We start from the raw sequence: 8,494 nt of genomic DNA on the forward strand, positions 1-8,494 counted from the left end.
ACAAAATAAAACATTTGTGACTGACCAACAAAAATGAAAAAAATTATGTTAATTTATATACAATATTGTTTTGTTTGTTTAACCATTTTAGCAGTTAGGCTACATGTTATTACAGGAGACAGTGGAGGCTACATGTGTCCTACTGTTTAGTCATAGCAGAAACCCCATGTAGGTTATAATTATAGTAGACTATGTCAATAAGTTATTAAAACATCAGGTGAAGGGCAGCAGTTTTCTAGTGCCCTCTCTCTCTTTTCATTATTATTGACAGCCATTATCAAAGGCAAACTCAACATAAGAAGATAGTTCAGTGAGGTAACCTTCATGCACAGGTGAAGCGACGCAAGAAGTCTGTCAGCTCATTCCTGCTCGTTATACTATCGCTGGTCAAGTTGACTGTTCACAGTGCAGGACAAAACAGCTGACAGAAAACCAGCCGGTGAACACAGCAGAGCATTTAGCAGATACACAGCCAGGTATTTATCTCAAGCGTTGGTAGAGACAGAACCAAAAGAAGAATGAATATTACACAACTCCAAATGAATGATAATGTTGTTGTAAATGGACTTCTTTAAACTGAATTCAAATCAGCAAAGTTCCACCTCTGATAGAGATGAAGACAGGGTAGATTATATCATAATATATTTACCACTTGATCATCACCTGTATTCAACACAGGGTGGCTGTGCACACGGTGTGGCCTTGGGTTGATACTTAACTGATCCCTCTGTCAAACAAGATAAATTCAAAATCAAAAGATATCAAGAAACGAGGGTAACATAGCACCTGCTAGGTGTCTCATAAAGACAATACTGGAATCAGGGAACATGGGAGGTTGAGAATTTGTTGAGGAGTCTGTCTGCACTGAAATCGTGAGTAAGGACAGGCAAATAAGAAGCATCTTTGTCCCAAGTGCTTGTTTTGTGTTTCCAGGCCCTGAATAGGTTTTCCTCCAGTCCTTGGTCCCCTAAGATCTGTGACAGCCTGTTGTGTGGCCAGGACTGCTGCCCTCTGATCCACTGGCTAAACACGTTCACACATCCAATGTGCTGTGTTCACAGCTGCTCTGGTGAAGCCACATAGAAAATTGGCTCTGATCAGCCAGGCCTGAAAAGGTTCAGAAGTTGAGCTGTGTCCAGAAAACACAGGTTTCCTTGAGGCTGTCTGTCACCATTCATGCCAAGCTTTTATTGATTTGTGGTATTATCTTTCATGCTTCACTTGACATTTGTGGGGCATGGTCAAGTGTAAAACACAAAAACTCAAACTGACAGACACATTCAGACACACACAAGTCCACCAACACTTAAAGAGACCGTGCCCCCCTGATCCTCTCTTTTCAGGCTTCTTAGAGAAGTCTACACAACAGATAAGGGTACTGCTCTCACACATATACAAAATGATGATGCTCACTGCCTTACACAAAGTCTTCACATTAAAATAAGTACACATCTTTGCACACACATACTGTGTGCTACTAACACTACACAAGCATATAAACACACATGAAAGCTCAAAATATGCACACCAACCCACCCACTCACATTTCTCAGAAGCCTCATGTGGGCTGTGAAGCCTAAAGCTGTTTCTGCCTCCTCAGGCTCCTCAGTCCAATCCTCAGCCTTCCCTCCAACTGCTGCATCCATCCAAAACACTGATAACCCGAACAGAGCCGGTCGGCCCTGCACGCTCTCTACACAAGCTGCATAGGGCCCCAGATATTACGCAAGGGCCCTGCCTCCCGCCCATGTCAGAGTGGGTGTCAATGTTTACAACTGATGAGAGGGTGACGCAGAATTATCCCTCTTATGAAAAGTGAAAAAAAACATTAAGACAGTGAACTGCAGGAACAGCACACAGGTAAACCTGTTCTCTCCTCTTCAAGTTTGATGTCAGCAAATAACAGTAGGAAATGACCCGCAAGTGGCAGCCATGATAAGAGATGGTTCAATTCTCTAAATGCTAAGAAAAGACGCCTCAGCGCTTCCTATCTTATCTCCTTTAGAATAGGAAACACTGGAGCATCCTTTACAAAGGACATAATGCCATCCCACTATTCCTTGTGACAGCAACATTGGATGCATTTGGCTTCATGCGGTGCTGCACAGCACTGACCTCACATGATGCATGCTGGTTAGAAATTTTGTCTGACTCTCACCAGTGCTGCAGAACACCACCATGTCGCAGGACATTAAATCCCCTTGGGAACAAAGCGGCCGCCGTGTCTCTCCTCCAGCTGCACCAACTGGGAACCACCTCTGTGACAACAGAACTTTGTGCTAATTGGTTTAAAGCTTCACTGACACACATGTACGTTTTTATTTTAACAACTTCAGACCCGTTATCTCCTCGGCTTCTCTCTTCCACAGGGGATGAAGTTTATTTGAATTCCTCCTTCTGGCAGCTCATTTTTTCCAGTGCCCTTGTACCTTATATTTTTTATCCTTAAGATTTCTCTCCGTCACCCTCCCGGCAACAAGGTGGCCCTTGTTTTTTATTCTCAAGTTTATGGTTCTCAGTAAAACAGAAAGAAATATAATGAGACTTTTCCCTCTACACACCTTAACCCATGGTCCAAGATGTTTTCAGAAACAGGACTATGTTGATGTCTAAACTGGACTTTTGCTCAAATCCTGATTTTATAACGTGAAGTCGTCTGACAAAATCACCAAACACATAAATGAAAGACAAAGACTGAGCTGTGAGTTCAGCTGGATTCACTGTAACATGATCACTCACAGAGACAGATAGAAGAAACAGACTATCTTTCTTTTTTCAAAGTTGTTTTTCCAGGCTCTGCCTTTATTACAGCTATAGTGAAAGAGAGAGAGAGAGAGACAGAGAGAGAGAGAGAGAGAGGGAGAGAGAGTCAGTCACGCAGTCAGCAACATTTGCAACTATAGGCTGATTGTGTATACGTTCTGCAAAATGAAGTCACATGTTGACGGTAACACATCTGTGCACGGCGCAAGATAAGCCATTGCTCTGACCTCACTCACACCACAGGAAGTAGAACGTCTCTTCATGGCAGTCTGTTTTACTCCACCCCTGCAGTCGTCAACAGTTTGCGGTGAAGTCAAAAACAAACGCAACTATTTAAAGCACAGCACATCACCATGGTCAAGCTCCAAATCAATATATAGATTTCTTCTCTTTCAAATATATCCAGCTATGAATAATATTGTGTTTCTAGTTATCAATGTCATAATCATAACGAAATACTATATAAAGAAATGTTGTTTCAGTAACCCTCCACACCACATTGTGTAATGCACTAAAATGAATTTTCTCTACTAAATAAAAGATTTGACAAAAGGTAAAAAGCTACACATGCTGTACAGTATGTCTGAAGATCATTTACTGTGGCCTCTTGATCAATTCCTTATTTTTTATTTAATTATTGTTTGAATGGCTCAACTTGGCTCTGTTTGTATCCTCCTTTATTGTGTTTTTATATTATTTCAACATTTCAATCCTGTTTGTTTTGTTTTTATTTTCAACCATATCTATGTTGTGGTTACCTCCTCTGGTTAACTGATGGTTAAATGTATGTAAGTGAAACTATGTAGAGACTGTAAACATCCTTTCTTAGGAGGGGAGATTCTGTTTTGGACAGGAATGTTTAACCTACTAACTCTGACTAATGCAAGATGGAAAGTAATGGATTGACACTGACTATTGATTTAATATTGGATTTAAAATGTTGATAAGCTGTACATATTGGGCAATACGGATGCACATCTCTCAATAAATAATAGGCACCAAGTTTTCAGCCACTCCACAGCATAAAAAGTATTTTATACTTGAAAATGGTTTCCATGGATCATGGGTCAGGTTGGAGGGCCCCTTAGCAGAATTTTGTTCAGGGCCCCGGGGAGGTCAGGACCGGCTCTGAACCCAAACCTCCAGCTTTCAAAACTTTGGAAGGTTTACAGTTATGTCCGTGTCAAAAATGTCACTTTAAAGTTTTTGTGCTGATTTCTTTGGCATTTCTGTATGAGTAAGATTTGTTTTTTTTTTATTTATATAGAAGAGTTGACAAAGCATTCTTCTGCATTCTTCCTATTCTTTCAGCCAGGACATTCAGTCCTCTACTGTTCCCATTTAGCAGGAGCAGCCTTGGGTTCAGTGATGTGGCTTAACAATAGTTGTTAAAGTGAGTTTTTGAGGTTGTTTAAAGTATTTTCTCTGGTTTTAGGGGGAAGTGTGACAGCTGCTATTTATCTGAGATGTTTGATTTGGTTTGATGTTGTGTGTATAATGACTGCTCCATGCAGCAACAGTATCTATAGTGGTTACAGTGGTTAGTCTCATTCCAGACTGGTGAGCTCTACCACACACAATAGAATTAGTCTGTGACCTGTGTTCCAGCTCAGATTCACCAAACTATCTTAACTGCATAAACTTTATTAATTTGTATTTGTATTGATTTCTGTAATATATCAAATTTGTTGTTAGCATACAAGTGATATGAAAAGCCATACTCCTCCCAACTTCCAAGTCTTTTGTGTCAAGTCCTCTGATATCTCACTGATGTGGGAGGGGTCTCAAGTACCTGGTTGAATGGGAAGACTACAGACCAGACAGGTGTTCCTCAGGATGTTCTGGACCCAGCCTTGGCAGCTGGCTTCCACTGCGAACAGACTGAAGACACCTCTGCCACATTCACTAATAAGGCTTTCTGGTCAGTGCACTGTTGGGGGGAGTCACATACAACAGAGAAAATAAGTGGATTTTTCCAAACTTCTAGCTGGACTCATCTCTACAAAGAGGGAAGTTGCTTCTGTGTTTAGAGTCTATTGTTTCCAGCCACAAAGATGTATCTTTCCCGTGCCAAAAGGCAAACATTAGCATGAAAGGTTTACTTACTGTGCCTTGCTGGATGCCTTGTTTCTATTGACAGCACAAGATCACCAAAGGGAACGCTGTGCGTGCTCTTAGTTCAGTGCAGCAGTAAACTGTCATGGCGCAACACCACGCAGTGGGGCTGTTGTCGCGTCTATCCTGCCACTCTCACCTGCACTGTAGTAACCACAGCCTCTCCAGCCTTTCCACTTAGCTGATCACCCCCTTACTTACCCATAGTACATATGCTGGCCAGTGTATTTTTAGTGAACGATGAACTGAACGAATGAGTTTACAAATGATGTACGTGAATGTGAGCGCCGCTCACAGTTCCAGCTCATGTTTTATGTCAGTTTTATGGCACGCCGCATGACGTCTCCATAGACACGGCCCAGTTTGGCTGGTGCTAGCGGTACAGACGGTACAGACGCATCTACTACAGCTGAAAGAGTTTGTTTGAGCATTTGAAGCAGTTTTATGAGCAAACAAGAGAAGAACCAGACAGATTATATTTATAAATGGATTTTAAATGTAACTCATGTCTGTGATTTTTCAGTGGTGAACAATAATTCATTTAGTTTGGGAGTGGCAGTGATTTGGGGCTGGGGATGGATGGTAGAAAGAGGTTTTATTGAAAAAAAATAGTAGCCTTTTTTTTTTTTTTAAATGGAACAAATGAACGTGAACTAGTTCATTTTCATCTGTATGAACTAAACTTTGAGCTAGTCTTGTGTGAAGTGGCACAACACTGATCCTCGCCCACCTCCACTCATTTCCTTTTTATTCTGTCTTTCGTGCTGTACCTTCTGTAGCTTTCTAACCTGTGTTCCTGTTTTTTACATCAACCAGTTTTTGATACTTTGCGTGTTTTTGCACATTAATTTTTGCCTGTCTGCTGCCAACCTACACAAACATGAATTCTTCACTAGAAATATTTTATAGAAATTGTAATGTGTGCAGGATCTCAGGAAGCCACTGGCAGCAAGTGGGACTGAATCAGGGGAGCCCACTGCTGAAACGTGGAAGTGGTTCTCCCTCAAGGATGAGGGGATAGGTGGCAGGCCATCCATTCAGCTCCATGCCTCATTGCCTCAGCCTGGGGAGAGAACCCTTCTGTGTCAGCATCAGCCTCCCCTGACTCAGTGCCATCAGAGCCAGGGAGTGTGTCAGAGGAGAGGGAAGAGAAGAGGGCAGGGAGGAGACGCTGATAACTTTATTAGAAGAGATTGTTGAGAAAATGTAAAAAGAAATAAAGAAATAGATGTTTTCAATGATAAAATTGTTAATCAAATATTGTTTAGAACTAATATAGAAATAAAAAATAAAAATAATATAAAATACTTGAATATTTTAATGAATTATGACTTTAATGTGTCTCCTTAATAATACAAGGTCCTGAAAAGCTTGAGGAGTATTGTTGTTTGGTGCTGACAGAAAGAGTAGCAGCAATGTGCCCACGTCACTGCAAGTCTGGCTGAAGCTGGCCACCTCCGTCATCTCTTCCACTGGCTCAAGTGTGTCTCCATCTCTGAGGCAGTAGTTGTGCAAAATGGTGCAATGAGCAAAAACCGTCACTGAGAAAGCATGGTGCATGTCAAGAGCCTTGAAAAATATTGATCACCACCTGGTCTTCTTAGATCCAAATGGCCTCTCTCATAGAATTGGCCGCTGCATGGTGCCTGTTGCAGTTACTCGCTGCAACTGCACTTCTGGCTCCCTGTAAGACGTGATGAGTGCGAGGGGTTTTTTAAGCTTGATTTGTGGTATTATCTTTCATGCTTCACTTGACATTTGTGGGGCATGGTCAAGTGTAAAACCAAAAACTCAAACTGACAGACACATTCAGACACACACAAGTCCACCAACACTTAAAGAGACCGTGCCCCCTGATCCTCTCTTTTCAGGCTTCTTAGAGAAGTCTACACAACAGATAAGGGTACTGCTCTCACACATATATACAAAATGATGATGCTCACTGCCTTACACAAAGTCTTCACATTTAAATAAGTACACATCTTTGCACACACATACTGTGTTCTACTAACACTACACAAGCATTTAAACACACATGAAAGCTCAAAATATGCACACCAACCACCCACTCACATTTTCTCAGAAGCCTCATGTGGGCTGTGAAGCCTAAAGCTGTTTCTGCCTCCTCAGGCTCCTCAGTCCAATCCTCCAGCCTTCCCTCCAACTGCTGCATCCATCCAAAACACTGATAACCCCGAACAGAGCCGGTCGCCCCTGCACGCTCTCTACACAAGCTGCATAGGGCCCCAGATATTACGCAAGGGCCCTGCCTCCCGTCAGAGTGGGTGTCAATGTTTACAACTGATGAGAGGTGACGCAGAATTATCCCTCTTATGAAAAGTGAAAAAAAAAACATTAAGACAGTGAACTGCAGGAACAGCACACAGGTAAACCTGTTCTCTCCTCTTCAAGTTTGATGTCAGCAAATAACAGGGGAAATGACCCGCAAGTGGCAGCCATGATAAGAGATGGTTCAATTCTCTAAATGCTAAGAAAAGACGCCTCAGCCTTCCTATCTTATCTCCTTTAGAATAGGAAACACTGGAGCATCCCTTACAAAGGACATAATGCCATCCCACTATCCTTGTGACAGCAACATTGGATGCATTTGGCTTCATGCGGTGCTGCACAGCACTGACCTCACATGATGCATGCTGGTTAGAAATTTTGTCTGACTCTCACCAGTGCTGCAGAACACCACCATGTCGCAGGACATTAAATCCCCTTGGGAACAAAGCGGCCGCCGTGTCTCTCCTCCAGCTGCACCAACTGTGGAACCACCTCTGTGACAAACAGAACTTTGTGCTAATTGGTTTAAAGCTTCACTGACACACATGTACTTTTTATTTTAACAACTTCAGATCCGTTATCTCCTCGGCTTCTCTCTTCCACAGGGGATTGAAGTTTATTTGAATCCTCCTTCTGGCAGCTCATTTTTTCCAGTGCCCTTGTACCTTATATTTTTTATCCTTAAGATTTCTCTCCGTCACCCTCCCGGCAACAAGGTGGCCCTTGTTTTTTATTCTCAAGTTTATGTTCTCAGTAAAACAGAAAAAAATATATGAGACTTTTCCCTCTACACACCTTAACCCATGGTCCAAGATGTTTTCAGAAACAGGACTATGTTGATGTCTAAACTGGACTTTTGCTCAAATCCTGATTTTATAACGTGAAGTCGTCTGACAAAATCACCAAAACAAATAAATGAAAGACAAAGACTGAAGCTGTGAGTTCAGCTGGATTTACTGTAACATGATCACATCACAAGACAGATAGAAGAACAGGACTATCTTTCTTTTTTCAAAGTTGTTTTCCAGGCTCTGCCTTTATTACAGCCATAGTGAAAAGAGAGAAGAGAGAGAGAGAGAGAGAGAGAGAGAGAGAGACAAAGAGAGAGGACAGACAGAAGAGAGAGAGAGTCAGTCACGCAGTCAGCTATACATAGGCTTAAAGCATTGTGTATACGTTCTGCAAAATGAAGTCACATGTTGACGGTAACACATCTTGCACGGCGCAAGATAAGCCATTGCTCTGACCTCACTCACACCACAGGAAGTAGAACGTCTTCTTCATGCAGTCTGTTTTACCTCACCCCTGCAGTCGTCAACAGTTGCGG

The sequence above is a fragment of the Seriola dumerili genome, unplaced genomic scaffold, assembly GCF_002260705.1.
Source record: "Seriola dumerili isolate Sdu_G_001 unplaced genomic scaffold, Sdu_1.0 BDQW01000432.1, whole genome shotgun sequence".
NCBI classification, from domain to species: Eukaryota; Metazoa; Chordata; class Actinopteri; order Carangiformes; family Carangidae; genus Seriola; species Seriola dumerili.